This window comes from Triticum aestivum, chromosome 1B (genome assembly GCF_018294505.1).
Source record: "Triticum aestivum cultivar Chinese Spring chromosome 1B, IWGSC CS RefSeq v2.1, whole genome shotgun sequence".
NCBI lineage: Eukaryota > Viridiplantae > Streptophyta > Magnoliopsida > Poales > Poaceae > Triticum > Triticum aestivum.
Genome location: NC_057795.1, coordinates 693,826,130 through 693,842,339, shown reverse-complemented (window position 1 = coordinate 693,842,339; position 16,210 = coordinate 693,826,130). Strand labels below are relative to the sequence as shown.

Below are 16,210 nucleotides of genomic sequence, written 5' to 3'. Positions count from 1 at the left end.
TGAAAATGACAGAGAAAGAAATAGAAGAAACAAGTCTTGTTGTCGTGTCCACCCACCGACTATGGAACCCAGCTTGAGCATGATTCTTTGTAAGTAGCTCCACTCTAAATGATCATATGTGTTGTTCCCCTAATCAAATGTAAACAGTCAGAAGTGGTGATAGTATTATCCGTAATTAACCTTCCTGATACAAACACCGACTGTTCTTCTACAACAATTTACGGAACAACTAATAAAAGGACTCACATACCAACTGGTAGGTGCAAAAAAATAGGAATCCTAATAAATTGTCACCGAATTGTGCCTATCACCACGACATGGAGGGGTACAAAAATGAGAGTGGTTAGGGCTCATCTAGATGCCCTACCTCTTCCCACCTCACTGCTTCTCAGAATCTCGGGTGAAAGCCCTAACTGCAGTGGGCGGCTACAGCGCTAAAGGCATCGTGTCCTTCCTGGATGCGTCGCAGTGAGAACTTTGTGATGGTGGCATCGCTTGGGTTCATTGGCAGGTGTAGATGTCGTTCCCCTTTTCCTCCAGGCGTCATCTAGTCCGAGGGAAACTCTAGATCTGAGTCTCTCGGATCGAATAATGACGGAGACTATGGTGTTGTTTTCCTCCTGAGGGCATTGTTTTGGAGCATAGGTTCACTAGAGGGGCCAACAGGTAGAGCGGTGTTGCATCTACTGCATTGAAGACGGTGGGTCTCAACAGAGTCTCAGCATTGGACGGGGTCTGATGGACGTGCGTAGGCTAGTGGCATTGTCTAGCGTCATGGTGACTTCGGAGGCAGATGGGCCTGGCAAGTTCTACGCAACGATCCGTCCTGAAGATGGGATGACGGATGATGGCGGTGGCATATCCTAGAGCATGCGCATGCGGTGTGCGTTGTAGGATGCCTAGACCGATTGGGGCTCTCAGCTGCCAGGCGGGCAGATTATTGAGGCCATTGGATTACATGGTGTCCGTTGATGTTGTCAGGGCACATTTTTATACTTGTAGGTGTAGAGACTTTGTTTGCCTCGAAGGTGGTGTTGTGTTACTCTTTGTATTTATTTTGTCAGATCCTGTTGAATAACTTAATAAAGATGAGGGCACTACCGCATTTGTTTTAGGCACTACAATGAGGCTTTTATTTACAAGAAGGCCGGACATTTCATTATGGCACTACTAGGTGGTCGGTAATATGTGTCTTATTTATATAATAAAGATCATAGTAGAAGTTAGGTGGAAACTGAACCTGACAAAATTTAAAAAAACAAGCAACTGAACGTTAGGCTTTGCACAAAGGAACAACAGCCAAAGATAGAAATACAATCAAGCACGAAGAAGCCCCTGAGCTTCTACATGTAAGCACATCGCGGGTTTCGAAAGATATGGAACCCGCCGTCCATTTTTTCTTTCTTTTTTCTATTTTACTGCACCCACATTTCTTGTTCTTTTTATTTCCATTTTTGTTTTAGGTCATTTTCTCTGTCCTTTTGTCGTTTTCAGCTCTCTCAATTTTTACAATAATACTTATAATTCGTCAAAATTTTCATTTTTTTTATTACTTTCGAATTACTGAATGTCGCTTTCTAAATTCATAAACATTTTTGAAATCTACAAAAAGGATGCAATTGTTTTAAGAACACATGGACATTTTTTTTAATTTTTCGAATAGTTTTAACATATTTCTAGTCGTGAATATTTCTTAAAAAAAGTCATGAACTTCAATGGAAAGAGACAAAGCCTTTTTCTCTCCCGCAAATTTAATGATTTTAATAAGTTAATTTTTAAAATTTATCAATATAGTTTGAATTCATCAATATATTTAAAAATAGTTTTTTCAATTAACGAATATATTTTAAATTTCATGAAAAACAATATATCCACGATTTTTTAAAAATTCATGAATATTTTCAAATTCAAAATAATTTTTAATTATGAATATTTTAAATATTCACATGCATTTTTAATAAATTAAAAAAAATATAAAAATATTATTTTTATAATATTTCCAAATTTAGAGGAAAAAACATGAACAAATCAAAAGAGAAAAAGAAAAGAGCGTTCGCCCCTGGGCACGTCATCGAAGAACACACGCGATGGGCCTAGCCCATTTATATTTAAGGCTCGCTGTGAGTGAGTACTGGAGACGAGAGCAGCGGCTGCTATTTCCAGATTCGACGGGCGCAACTAGTTAACGAGCGCTCCTTTGGGAGCCTCGCAATGATCAGCGCCACTTGGCGCGCCCTCAGCCATTTGCCACATGTCGCGCTCTGGGCGCTCCCTCTGAATTATGTTTTTTTATTTTTCAGCACGCGTTTTTGGCTGTTTAAACGGGTTTTTTTGAGGTTTTTTTACGTTTTGGTTTTCCACCGCTCTTTCCTAGCATTTTGATCAAAAAAATTTCAATTTTTTTTGCCTAAAAAACGCATTTATTTTCGTGAGAGTCATGGTTTTGCTTTTGCGAGAGGCACGGTTGTGCTTTTGCGAGAGGCACGACCGTGCCTCTTGGAAATGAAAAAAAATGTGTTTTTTGTTTTTTTTTTGTTTCATTTTGCGAGAGGCACGGTTTTGATTCCGCGAGAGGCACGGTTGTGCTTTCGCGATAGTCACGGCCGTGCCTCTCGGAAACAAAAAAAACATGTTTTCTGTTTTTTTTCTTTCGTGAGAGTCACGATTTTGCTTCCGCGAGAAGCACGGTTCTGCTTTTTGCGAGAGTCACGATCGTGCCTCCTGAGAAACAGAAAAAAAAACATGTTTTCTGTTTTTTTACCTTTCGCAAGAGGCACGGTTTTGCTTCCGCGTGAGGCACAGTTGTGATTTCGTAAGAGGCACATCCGTGCCTCTTTCGGGAAGGGAAAAAACCCGTGCTCCCGGTTCAGTTTTTTCGTCCGTTTTTTCCATGAATTTTTTTTTCATCAAAACCTATCAACATGGGATCTAGTTTTGAAGATCTCGACATGTGGAATCTAACAGCGAAAGCGGTTCGAGATTTGGACGCACGGTTTAAGAGATAAAACGTTCTGAATAAACGGATCTACGAAAAAAAAGGAAAACTACCAGGTTGCAACAAGTGGCGCATATGCAGCGCGCCACTTATCGCAACCTGGGGAGTTGGAGTGATCTCTGCAAGGAGTACTCCTTAATTAGTGATTTCGAGATTCGACGTGTTTTACATCAAATAGATCCACGACGCATAAGGGCGTGCAAAAACTGGAAAATCCTATATGCCGCTTGCTGCGTCAAACTGCCGGCGCCTTGCACAGGCGAGCGACTGAGCAACGATGCAATGGGCCAGCCCTTTTAACCGTTCCAACGCTCCCGGTTCGGGGAACCTTGTAGAGGTTCCGAGCTGGTTTTTCTGGTTTTGGGAACTTTATAGAAAGTTCCTGAATTGGTTTTTTATTTTCCTTTCTTTTTTATTTTGTTTCGTTTTTCTTTTTTTTCTTTTTTTTATTTTTCTTTTTTGTTTTTCAAGTTTATGCGTCTTTTTCAAAAAATGTACGCATTTTTACAAAAATGTTTAAAATTTCAAAAATGTTCATGTTTCCAAATATTTTTCATATATTCAAAAACTGTATGCATTTTTCAAAAATTGTTCAGAATTTTCAAAAAATATTTGTGTGTAAACAAAAATTTTCAGAATATTTTTGTTCAAAATTTTGACAACTTTTTAAAAAAGGTTTGGGATTTCAAAAAATGTTTCTGTTTCCAAATTTGTTTGCAATTTTCAAAAAATGTTCATGAATTTCTGAACATGTTCGTTTTTTATTTTATTTTTCTTTCCGAACTTGTTCAAAATTTCAAATATTTGTTCGGCATTTCCAAACAAAAATCATTTTGAAATTTGTTCACAAATTCAAAAAAAATGTTCAGAATTTCAAAAAATGTTTGTGGTTTCAAAATTTTGTTCACAATTTAAAAAAATGTTCTCGTTTCAAGAAAAATTCATAAAATAAAATAAAAATCGGGGAGCTTCAAATAATGTTTGCGCTTTCAAAATTTGTTTGGAATTTCAAAAATGTTCCCGTTTTTAAAAAATTTGTACAAAAAATGGTCCTGTTTTTGAAAACACTCGTCCTTATAAAAAAGAAATCACATTTCTAAAGAAATATTTTCGTTTTTGCTGAACATATTTTCATATGTGAGTGCAACTTTGAATTCTTATATCGATCGCGCTACTTACACTCAGTTAGACCTGTCGAGTCTAGTGGCGGGACAAACTCGCCTAGGATCCGAGGTCGTGGGCTCGAATCCTCGCGCCGTCTCTTTTTTTACATCATTTCTAAGTGAAGCGTGTGTGGTTTACTCATGGGCCTGCCCAGTGGAGTCACTAGTGTGCGTCGCTCCAACTATTTGCCGCAAAATGCGGCAAATAGGAGCTCCCAGCATGACTGGGCTCGCCCATTAGAGGGTGTCGCGAGGTAGGCTATTGTATAGCTAAAAGCAGCAGTTCCTAAAAAAAGGAAAAATCAGCAAAAAGTAACGCGCTCACGTGGATTCGCACACATGATCTTATTTACATGCGCTTGTGTTGCTAGCAAAGAGAGTTAATCTGGGAATCTGGGTTCTTATCTATACACCAGGGCAAAACTATAAGAACTAAAAAGTAGCGCCCAATCCTCAACATTTTAAATTTCAAAGTGGAACAGTTTTTTGAAACACGAATACTTTTAGAAACTCAACCACTTTTGAAAACGTGAATTAATTTTAGGAAACTCTCATTTTTCTGAAAACCATGAAAAAATCAATCTGTGAACATTTATGAAATTCTGAACAAAAATTGGAAAACATGAGCATTTTTAAAAACATAACCATTTTTTTAAACAGGAAAATATTTTGAAACTCACAAACAAAATTTGATGTGCGATTTTTTTAAAAACAATTGCGGACAGTTGTTTGAATTTGCCAAAATATATTGAAAACATGAACCCTTTGGGCATTCGTTAATACATTTTAACCACAATTATTTTTTCGAAATTATGAACGTTGTTTGGATTTATGAACACATTTATAAAAATGTTAACATTTTTCAAATATCCCGAACAAATTTTGGAAACACATCATATTTTTAATCTGCGAAGAAATTTCGACAAAATGTTTTTTTTCAAATGAATGTTTGACCAGAAAATGAACATTTTTGGAATTTCGAAAAAATGAACATTTTAAAATTTGGACAAAATGAACATTTTCAAATGAATGATTAACATTTTTCAAATCTCCCCAAAAAATGATGTTTTCCAAAAAATGAATGTTTAAAGAAACACACAAAGTTTTGAAATTTTGAATAAACTCAAATATTTGGAAAAACATGAACATGTTTTTGAATATAGGAATATGTTTAAAACCTGAATTTTTTTAGAAACTATTAACAAAATTTAAAAATGTGAACAATTTTTGAAAATGCACACATTTTTATAAAACTCCTACGAAGAAAACAAATGAGAACACAAACATTTTTTGCAATTTGCTAACAGTTTGTGAAAACTAGAACATTTTTTATACTCCGAACAAATTTGAAAACATGAACGATTTTTGAAAACGCGAACATTTTTTGAGAAACACGAACATATAAACAAACAATTGGAAAAAGGAAAACGAAATTTGAACAAAAATAAATAAAAGAGAAAAAGGAGAGAAAAGTAAATAAAAAGAATCAGGAAAGTATTAAAAATAGAAACAGAAAAAAAGAAAGGAAAAAATCGGTTCAGGAATTCCCAATTCCGGAAAAAACCCGGCTAACAGACCGATCCATATCACGCCTCTCGCTCGGGAAACCTCTACACGGGGCGTGCGTCATATAGGAATTTCCATTTCTCTCTTGCTGCGATTTGAATGATATGATCGCCTCAGGCGCCCTCTGACTGGGCAGGCCCAGCGTGGGCGGAGCGCCTACTCTCCGCTGCCTATTTTTTCTCATATTTTACTTTACTTATATTTCTTTGATGGAAAACTACTTTCCTTAAATTTGTAAAAAAATCATGGTGCATAGAAAAATATTTTTATACAATGTAATAAAAAATTCTGGTGATTCCAATAGTGTTTTATACAATTAATAAAAAAATTAGGTGACTTTTAAAAATGTTCACATGTTTCAAATATATATTCATGACATTTAAAAATAATTTATACAATGGTAAAAAATTATTGTGTAATTGAAAAATGTCTTGTACCATTAAAAAATGTATTTTACAATTTTAAAAATTCACAGCTCAAAAATATATTTTCAAGTCTGCACTCTCGATCCATTGAAAAGGACAGAGAAAGAAACCTAAGCAACAAGTCTTGCCGACATCTCCACCCACCGACTATGGAACCCACCTTGAGCATGATTATTTGTAATTAGCTCTACTCTTAATTATCATATGCATTGTTCCCTTAATGAAATGTAAATAGTCAAAAGTGGTGATAGTATTATCTATTGTAACCATCTTGGTACGAAAGCCGGCTGTTCTTTTGCAATGATTTATGAAAGAATAATTTCCAGTCTGTTTGCCATAATTTTTAAAGCTCTCTTAAAGAGAACTGTGCCTTTTGCAACACCTCATCCATACCATGAGTGGGTTCTGACATCTACGTATTTGAAAAAAGAATCATAGCTAGACCTCCCAGATCCTCTGGTTTTTCATCCATAGAACCATCCGCGCAGTTTCAAAGATGAGATAGTATTTTTCTTCCTTCTCCTACTTGCTCGCTGATATGGTAGGCAGCGAAGTGATGATCAACCCTCTGTCGCTAGTAAATCTAAACTCCTAATGTCTCAGTTGGTAGGTCGCGTTCCGGGTTTTATTTTCGTCCCACCTCACCACGGCCTTTTTTGGTACTTCTTTGGTATTTGCTCCCATCTCCCACCCACCATGTTTTTTTTTGATACCTGCTCTCACCTCCCAGTTCTAAAAAAACCCAACCAAAACCACGTTCACGTAATTCTGTCGCAAGCGACAGAATCGAACGAAAATAAACCTTCGAAGAAAAACCAGCGAAAAAAAACCCTCCACGACCCGCACGCAGGCAGGACGAGCGAGGCCTCCAGGTCCAGGGTGCCCACCTCTCCTTCTCTATCGCCTCCCACCCTCACCCTCCCGATCTGGTCGCCGCCCACCCTCACCCTCCCGATCTTGTGAGCTGCAGGGGAAATCAGTCTCCAGAATCGCCACCACCGATGCCGCTCGGTTCCCCTCCGCAATGGTCTCCACCAGCGCCGCGTGCCCCCAAGAAAATGGCGGCCTTGGATGAAAACGTGCGGCTCGATCGACCTTGAGAAGATCCCCATCAACGCGGACTCCCCTATGTAAGTCCCCAATTCCCCTCCCTTCTCCCTTCCCTCGATCCAAATCTCGTACCCACAAATCTAGATCACGGCCATAGGGAAACCAACAACGAGAAGAAGCGGCTCGCCGAGATATGCCATGTCGACTTCTCCTTTTGTCATCAATGGAGGCGCCACGAAGGCCAAGAAGAAGGCCCCAACAGCCCTGGCCATGATAGGGCCTCATGTAGAGCCTGAAGTAGGTGCAGCATCATAGTCCGTCCTTGCACATACAAAAAACAGACATTTATTTCTGATTATGGTCGACGTGAATAATGATGTTACTACGGGCCTATTTTTTTCTGATTATGGTCCTTTCAGTATTTGATTCTTGCTTGTATATTAAGAATTAAGTTTCCCTGGTTAGAAGTAACCATCAGTTCTTTCTACTTTCTGAAGAACTAGCATTCTTTTCTCTTTATTTTTTCGTCCATATTAAATTGTTTGGCACAAACATACATCTGAAATAAATGCAAGTCAATATCAAGTACTGAGATTAAGATGGATGGGAGGTCATGGATGCTGGGTCGGAATTTGAATGCTAATGCCTTCACTACTTTGTTGTGCTGTTTATCTTACACGGTTATGAGTCCGGTGTGTGGATCGGTCATCGGTGAAAGCGGCCGCCTAATTTCAGAGTTCTTCCTTTGTTCTCCCAGGACCAAACCAACGATCAATGTGTGGTGAGAATGACAGCAGTATGCACCACATTTGCAGTCTTAACTACATGGTAAGCTTTACTAAACTAAAACTTGTCCAAACGTTTGCAACCAACGTTGGAAAATTTATCAGGTTGCAGTTCTGCGGCCGTGTCGAATCGCTTTTATACTTAATACTTTTGATGGGTCGTACAAGCTGGTTGAACTGCCACTGGTTGCTACAACCTACAAATATACAGATCTTCATTATATGACTCACTATATATGAACTTCTCCGTGCATAAATTGTGTTTTTAGACGATTCACTGTAGAAATTGGTGTGCTATAACAGTGAGACTGTTCTATATATTGCTATCCAGATTTGACATTTAGTTTCCATAACCATTATTTTTCTGTTATTATTAAGGACAACATGCTAATTTCTCTAATCCACTCTTATTGTAATGTTATGATTTTGTTTCTAGGTTAGTAAAACTTTTTATTCAGCTCAAAGAAGTCTTGCAGTACATCCTAGGAAATAAAGGCGAGTCAATTCAGTGAGGATAAACTGGATTGCCTTCTATTGTGGCGGGTCAAACTATTTTTTGAAACACCACCACCACCTACATGCTTTTTTCTTCCTTTTCTTTCTAATAGAGGGCTGATTGTACCTACTTAGAAATGTTAGTGGATGCATCCAAGTCTGATTTGGCACTTCTTTTTTAAGCTGAATGGAGAGGTCATATTTAGCTATAAGTTGTTTGCTACTGTATTTCTTTAGTTCCAATTAATTGGATTTGATTTTAAAGTTCTACAGCCAAATGATAGTTCAGAGAGAGTACATGTTGTTACTCCACTTATTTAAAAACTACCAGAGAGAGTACATGTTGTGTTGGGGAACGTAGTAATTTAAAAAATTTCCTACGCACACGCAAGATCATGGTGATGATATAGCAACGAGGGGAGAGTGTTGTCTACGTACCCTCGTAGACCGAAGCGGAAGCGTTGACGCAACGTAGAGGAAGTAGTCGTACGTCCTCCGGTTCAACCGATTCAAGTACCGTTACTCCGGCACCTCCGAGTTCTTGACACGCGTACAGCTCGATGACGCACCCTCGATCTCCGATCCAGCAGAGGCGCCGAGGGGGAGTTCTCTCAGCACGATGGCGTGGTGACGATCTTGATGTTCTCCTGTTGCAGGGCTTCGCCTAAGCACCGCTACAATATGACCGAGGTGTAATATCGTGGAGGGGGGCACCGCACACGGCTAAGGAACGATCAATGATCAACTTGTGTGTTCTAGGGTGCCCCCCTACCCCCGTATATAAAGGAGGGAGGGAGGAGGTGGCCGGCCCTAGGGGGGGGGCGCCATGAGGAGGGGGAAACCTACTCCAAGTAGGTTTCCCTCTCTTTTCCTTATCTTATTTGGAGGGGGAAGGAAAGAGTACTAGTATTAGGAAGTAGTACTAGTAGTAGTAATAGGAAGAGGGGGAAGGAGAAAGGAAAGGGGGGGCCGGCCCCCCTCCCCAATTCGGATTGGGCTTGGGGGGGCGCGCCCCCCTCCCTTGCTCCTTCTCTCTTCCTCCTACATGGGCCCAATAAGGCCCATATACCTCCCGGGGGGTTCCGGTAACCTCCCGGAGCTCCAAACTTCTCCGGAACCTTTCCGGTGTCCAAATATATCCATCCAATATATCAATCTTTATGTCTCGACCATTTCGAGACTCCTCGTCATGTCCGTAATCATATCCGGGACTCCGAACAACCTTCGGTACATCAAAATACATAAACTCATAATATAACTGTCATCGAAACCTTAAGCGTGCGGACCCTACGGTTCGAGAATGATGTAGACATGACTGAGACACATCTCTGGTCAATAACCAATAGCGGGACCTGGATGCCCATATTGGTTCCTACATATTCTATGAAGATCTTTATCGGTCAAACCGCATAACAACATACGTTGTTCCCTTTGTCATCGGTATGTTACTTGTCCGAGATTCGATCGTCGGTATCCAATACCTAGTTCAATCTCGTTATCGACAAGTCTCTTTACTCGTTCTGTAATACTTCATCTTATAACTAACTCATTAGTTACATGCTTGCAAGGCTTAGGTGATGAGCATTGCCGAGAGGGCCCAGAGATACCTCTCCGACAATCGGAGTGACAAAACCTAATCTCGAATTATGCTAACTCAACATGTACCTTCGGAGACACCTGTAGTACTCCTTTATAATCACCCAGTTACGTTGTGACGTTTGGTAGTACCCAAAGTGTTCCTCCGGTAAACGGGAGTTACACAATTCTCATAGTTACAGGAACATGTATAAGTCATGAAGGAAGCAATAGCAGAATACTAAATGATCAAGTGCTAAGCTAACGGGATGGGTCATGTCAATCACCTCATTCTCCTAATGATGTGATCCCATTAATCAAATGACAACACATGTCAATGGTTAGGAAACATAACCATCTTTGATTAATGAGCTAGTCAAGTAGAGGTATACTAGTGACTATATGTTTGTCTATGTATTCACACATGTATCATGTTTCCGGTTAATACAATTCTAGCATGAATAATAAACATTTATCATGATATGAGGAAATAAATAATAACTTTATTATTGCCTCTAGGGCATATTTCCTTCAGTCTCCCACTTGCACTAGAGTCAATAATCTAGATTACATAGTAATGATTCTAACACCCATGGAGTCTTGGTGCTGATCATGTTTTGCTCGTGAGAGAGGCTTAGTCAACGGGTCTGCAACATTCAGATCCGTATGTATCTTGCAAATCTCTATGTCTCCCACTTGGACTTGGTCCCGAATGGAATTGAAGCGTCTCTTGATGTGCTTGGTCCTCTTGTGAAATCTGGATTCCTTTGCCAAGGCAATTGCACCAGTATTGTCACAGAAGATCTTCATTGGTCCCGATGCACTAGGTATGACACCTAGATCGGAAATGAACTCCTTCATCCAGACTCCTCCATTTGCTGCTTCAGAAGCAGCTATGTACTCCGCTTCACATGTAGATCCCGCCACGACGCTTTGTTTAGAACTGCACCAACTTACAGCTCCACCGTTTAATAAAAACACGTATCCGGTCTGCGATTTAGAATCGTCCGGATCAGTGTCAAAGCTTGCATCGACGCAACCATTTACGACTAGCTCTTTGTCACCTCCATATACGAGAAACATATCCTTAGTCCTTTTCAGGTATTTCAGGATGTTCTTGACCGCTGTCCAGTGATCCACTCCTGGATTACTTTGGTACCTACCTGCCAAGCTTATTGCTAAGCATACGTCAGGTCTAGTACACAGCATTGCATACATGATAGAGCCTATGGCTGAAGCATAGGGAACATCTTTCATTTTCTCTCTATCTTCTGCTATGGTCGGGCATTGAGTTTGACTCAACTTCACACCTTGTAGCACAGGCAAGAATCCTTTCTTTGCCTGATCCATTTTGAACTTTTTCAAAATTTTGTCGAGGTATGTACTTTGTGAAAGTCCTATTAAGCGTCTTGATCTATCTCTATAGATCTTGATGCCCAATATGTAAGCAGCTTCACCGAGGTCTTTCATAGAAAAACTTTTATTCAAGTATCCCTTTATGCTATCCAGAAATTCTATATCATTTCCAATTAATAATATGTCATCAACATATAAAACTAGAAATGCTACAGAGCTCCCACTCACTTTCTTGTAAATACAGGCTTCTCCAAAAGTCTGTATAAAACCATATGCTTTGATCACACTATCAAAACGTTTATTCCAACTCCGAGATGCTTGCACCAGTCCATAAATGGAACGTTGGAGCTTGCACACTTTGTCAACACCTTTTGGATCAACAAAACCTTCAGGTTGCATCATATTCAACTCTTCTTCTAGAAATCCATTCAAGAATGCAGTCTTGACATCCATTTGCCAAATTTCATAATCATGAAATGCAGCAATAGCCAACATGATTCGGACAGACTTAAGCATCGCTACGGGTGAGAAAGTCTCATCGTAGTCAACCCCTTGAACTTGTCGAAAACCTTTTGCAACAAGTCGAGCTTTGTAGACAGTAACATTACCATCAGCGTCAGTCTTCTTCTTAAAGATCCATTTATTCTCAATGGCTTGCCGATCATCGGGCAAGTCAACCAAAGTCCATACTTTGTTTTCATACATGGATCCTATCTCAGATTTCATGGCCTCTAGCCATTTTGCGGAATCTGGGCTCATCATCGCTTCCTCATAGTTCGTAGGTTCATCATGGTCTAGTAACATGACTTCCAAAATAGGATTTCCGTACCACTCTGGTGCGGATCTTACTCTGGTAGACCTACGAGGTTCAGTAGAAACTTGATCTGAAGTTTCATGATCAATATCATTAGCTTCCTCACTAATTGGTGTAGTTGTCACAGGAACCGGTTCTTGTGATGAACTACTTTCCAATAAGGGAGTAGATACAGTTATCTCATCAAGTTCTACTTTCCTCCCACTCACTTCTTTCGAGAGAAACTCCTTCTCTAGAAAGGATCCGATTTTAGCAACGAAAATCTTGCCTTCAGATCTGTGATAGAAGGTGTACCCAATTGTCTCCTTTGGGTATCCTATGAAGACACATTTCTCCGATTTGGGTTCGAGCTTATCTGGTTGAAGTTTCTTCACATAAGCATCGCAGCCCCAAACTTTGAGAAACGACAACTTTGGTTTCTTGCCAAACCATAGTTCATAAGGCGTCGTCTCAACGGATTTTGATGGTGCCCTATTTAACGTGAATGCGGCCATCTCTAAAGCATAACCCCAAAACGATAGCGGTAAATCGGTAAGAGACATCATAGATCGCACCATATCAAGTAAAGTACGATTACGACGTTCGGACACACCATTTCGCTGTGGTGTTCCAGGTGGCGTGAGTTGCGAAACTATTCCACATTATTTCAAATGTAAACCAAACTCGTAACTCAAATATTCTCCTCCACGATCAGATCGTAGAAACTTTATTTTCTTGTTACGATGATTTTCTACTTCACTCTGAAATTCTTTGAACTTTTCAAATGTTTCAGACTTGTGCTTCATCAAGTAGATATACCCATATCTGCTCAAATCATCTGTGAAGGTGAGGAAATAATGATATCCGCCACGAGCCTCAACATTCATCGGACCACATACATCTGTATGTATGATTTCCAATAAATCTGTTGCTCTCCATAGATCCGGAGAACAGTGTTTTGGTCATCTTGCCCATGAGGCACGGTTCGCAAGTACCAAGTGATTCATAATCAAGTGATTCCAGAAGTCCATCAGTGTGGAGTTTCTTCATGCGTTTTACACCGATATGACCTAAACGGCAGTGCCACAAATATGTTGCACTATCATTATCAACTCTGCATCTTTTGGCTTCAACATTATGAATATGTGTATCACTACTATCGAGATTTAATAAAAATAGACCACTCTTCAAGGGTGCATGACCATAAAAGATATTACTCATATAAATAGAACAACCATTATTCTCTGATTTAAATGAATAACCGTCTTGCATCAAACAAGATCCAGATATAATGTTCATGCTCAACGCAGGCACCAAATAACAATTATTCAGGTCTAAAACTAATCCCAATGGTAGATGTAGAGGTAGCGTGCCGACCGCGATCACATCGACTTTGGGACCATTTCCCACGCGCATCGTCACCTTGTCCTTAGCTAATCTTCGCTTAATCCGTAGTCCCTGTTTCGAGTTGCAAATGTTAGCAACAGAACCAGTATCAAATACCCAGGTGCTACTGCGAGCATTAGTAAGGTACACATCAATAACATGTATATCACATATACCTTTGTTCACTTTGCCATCCTTCTTATCCGCCAAATACTTGGGGCAGTTCCGCTTCCAGTGTCCAGTCTGCTTGCAGTAGAAGCACTCAGTTTCAGGCTTAGGTCCAGACTTGGGTTTCTTCACTTGAGCAGCAACTTGTTTGCCGTTCCTTTTGAAGTTCCCCTTCTTCTTCCCTTTGCCCCTTTTCTTGAAACCAGTGGTCTTGTTGACCATCAACACTTGATGCTCCTTTTTGATTTCTACCTCCGCGGCTTTCAGCATCGCGAAGAGCTCGGGAATAGTCTTGTTCATCCCTTGCATATTATAGTTCATCACAAAGCTCTTGTAGCTTGGTGGCAGTGATTGGAGAATTCTGTCAATGACGCTATCATCCGGAAGATTAACTCCTAGTTGAATCAAGTGATTATTATACCCAGACATTTTGAGTATATGCTCACGGACAAAACTGTTCTCCTCCATCTTGCAGCTGTAGAACTTATTGGAGACTTCATATCTCTCAATCCGGGCATTTGCTTGAAATATTAACTTCAACTCCTGGAACATCTCATATGCCCCATGACGTTCAAAACGTCGTTGAAGACCCGATTCTAAGCCGTAAAGCATGGCACACTGAACTATAGAGTAGTCATCAGCTTTGCTCTGCCAGACGTTCTTAACGTCGTCAGTTGCATCAGCAGCAGGCCTGGCACCCAGCGGTGCTTCCAGGACGTAACTCTTCTGTGCAGCAATGAGGATAATCCTCAGGTTATGGACCCAGTCCGTGTAATTGCTACCATCATCTTTCAACTTTGCTTTCTCAAGGAACGCATTAAAATTCAACGGAACAACAGCACGGGCCATCTATCTACAAACAAACATAGACAAGCAAAATACTATCAGGTACTAAGTTCATGATAAATTTAAGTTCAATTAATCATATTACTAAAGAACTCCCACTTAGACAGACATCTCTCTAGTCATCTAAGTGATTACGTGATCCAAATCAACTAAACCATGTCCGATCATCACGTGAGATGGAGTAGTTTCAATGGTGAACATCTCTATGTTGATCATATCTACTATATGATTCACGCTCGACCTTTCGGTCTCCGTGTTCCGAGGCCATATCTGTATATGCTAGGCTCGTCAAGTATAACCTGAGTATTCCGCGTGTGCAACTGTTTTGCACCCGTTGTATTTGAACGTAGAGCCTATCACACCCGATCATCACGTGGTGTCTCAGCACGAAGAACTTTCGCAACGGTGCATACTCAGGGAGAACACTTCTTGATAATTAGTGAGAGATCATCTTAAAATGCTACCGTCAATCAAAGCAAGATAAGATGCATAAAGGATAAACATCACATGCAATCAATATAAGTGATATGATATGGCCATCATCATCTTGTGCTTGTGATCTCCATCTTCGAAGCACCGTCGTGATCACCATCGTCACCGGCGCGACACCTTGATCTCCATCGTAGCATCGTTGTCGTTACGCCATCTATTGCTTCTACGACTATCGCTACCGCTTAGTGATAAAGTAAAGCAATTACAGGGCGTTTGCATTTCATACAATAAAGCGACAACCATATGGCTCCTGCCAGTTGCCGATAACTTCGGTTACAAAACATGATCATCTCATACAATAAAATATAGCATCATGTCTTGGCCATATCACATCACAACATGCCCTGCAAAAACAAGTTAGACGTCCTCTACTTTGTTGTTGCAAATTTTACGTGGCTGCTACGGGCTTAAGCAAGAACCAATCTCACCTACGCATCAAAACCACAACGATAGTTTGTCAAATAGACTCCGTTTTAACCTTCACAAGGACCGGGCGTAGCCACACTCGGTTCAACTAAAGTGAGAGAGACAGACACCCGCCAGCCACCTTTAAGCACGAGTGCTCGTAACGGTGAAACCAGTCTCGCGTAAGCATACGCGTAATGTCGGTCCGGGCCGCTTCATCTCACAATACCGCTGAACCAAAGTATGACATGCTGGTAGGCAGTATGACTTATATCGTCCACAACTCACTTGTGTTCTACTCGTGCATATAACATCAACACATAAAACCTGGCTCTGATACCACTGTTGGGGAACGTAGTAATTTAAAAATTTTCCTACGCACACGCAAGATCATGGTGATGATATAGCAACGAGGGGAGAGTGTTGTCTACGTACCCTCGTAGACCGAAGCGGATGCGTTGACGCAACGTAGAGGAAGTAGTCGTACGTCCTCTGGTTCAACCGATTCAAGTACCGTTACTCCGGCACCTCCGAGTTCTTGACACGCGTATAGCTCGATGACGCACCCTCGATCTCCGATCCAGCAGAGGCGCCGAGGGGGAGTTCTGTCAGCACGACGGCGTGGTGACGATCTTGATGTTCTCCTATTGCAGGGCTTCGCCTAAGCACCGCTACAATATGACCGAGGTGTAATATCGTGGAGGGGGGCA

General features: G+C 40.5%; 1 long non-coding RNA gene across 1 annotated transcript in view; it reads left to right on the top strand.

Annotated features, from left to right (window-relative positions):
* The first annotated feature begins 7,065 nt into the window (after positions 1 to 7,065).
* LOC123101836 (uncharacterized) overlaps positions 7,066 to 16,210 on the top strand; it is a 30,192-nt gene continuing 21,047 nt past the window's right edge. Inside the window, exons 1-2 of the long non-coding RNA XR_006448605.1 lie at positions 7,066 to 7,279; positions 7,957 to 8,027. This is a non-coding gene — a long non-coding RNA (uncharacterized lncRNA). The remainder of the gene's footprint in view (positions 7,280 to 7,956; positions 8,028 to 16,210) is intronic.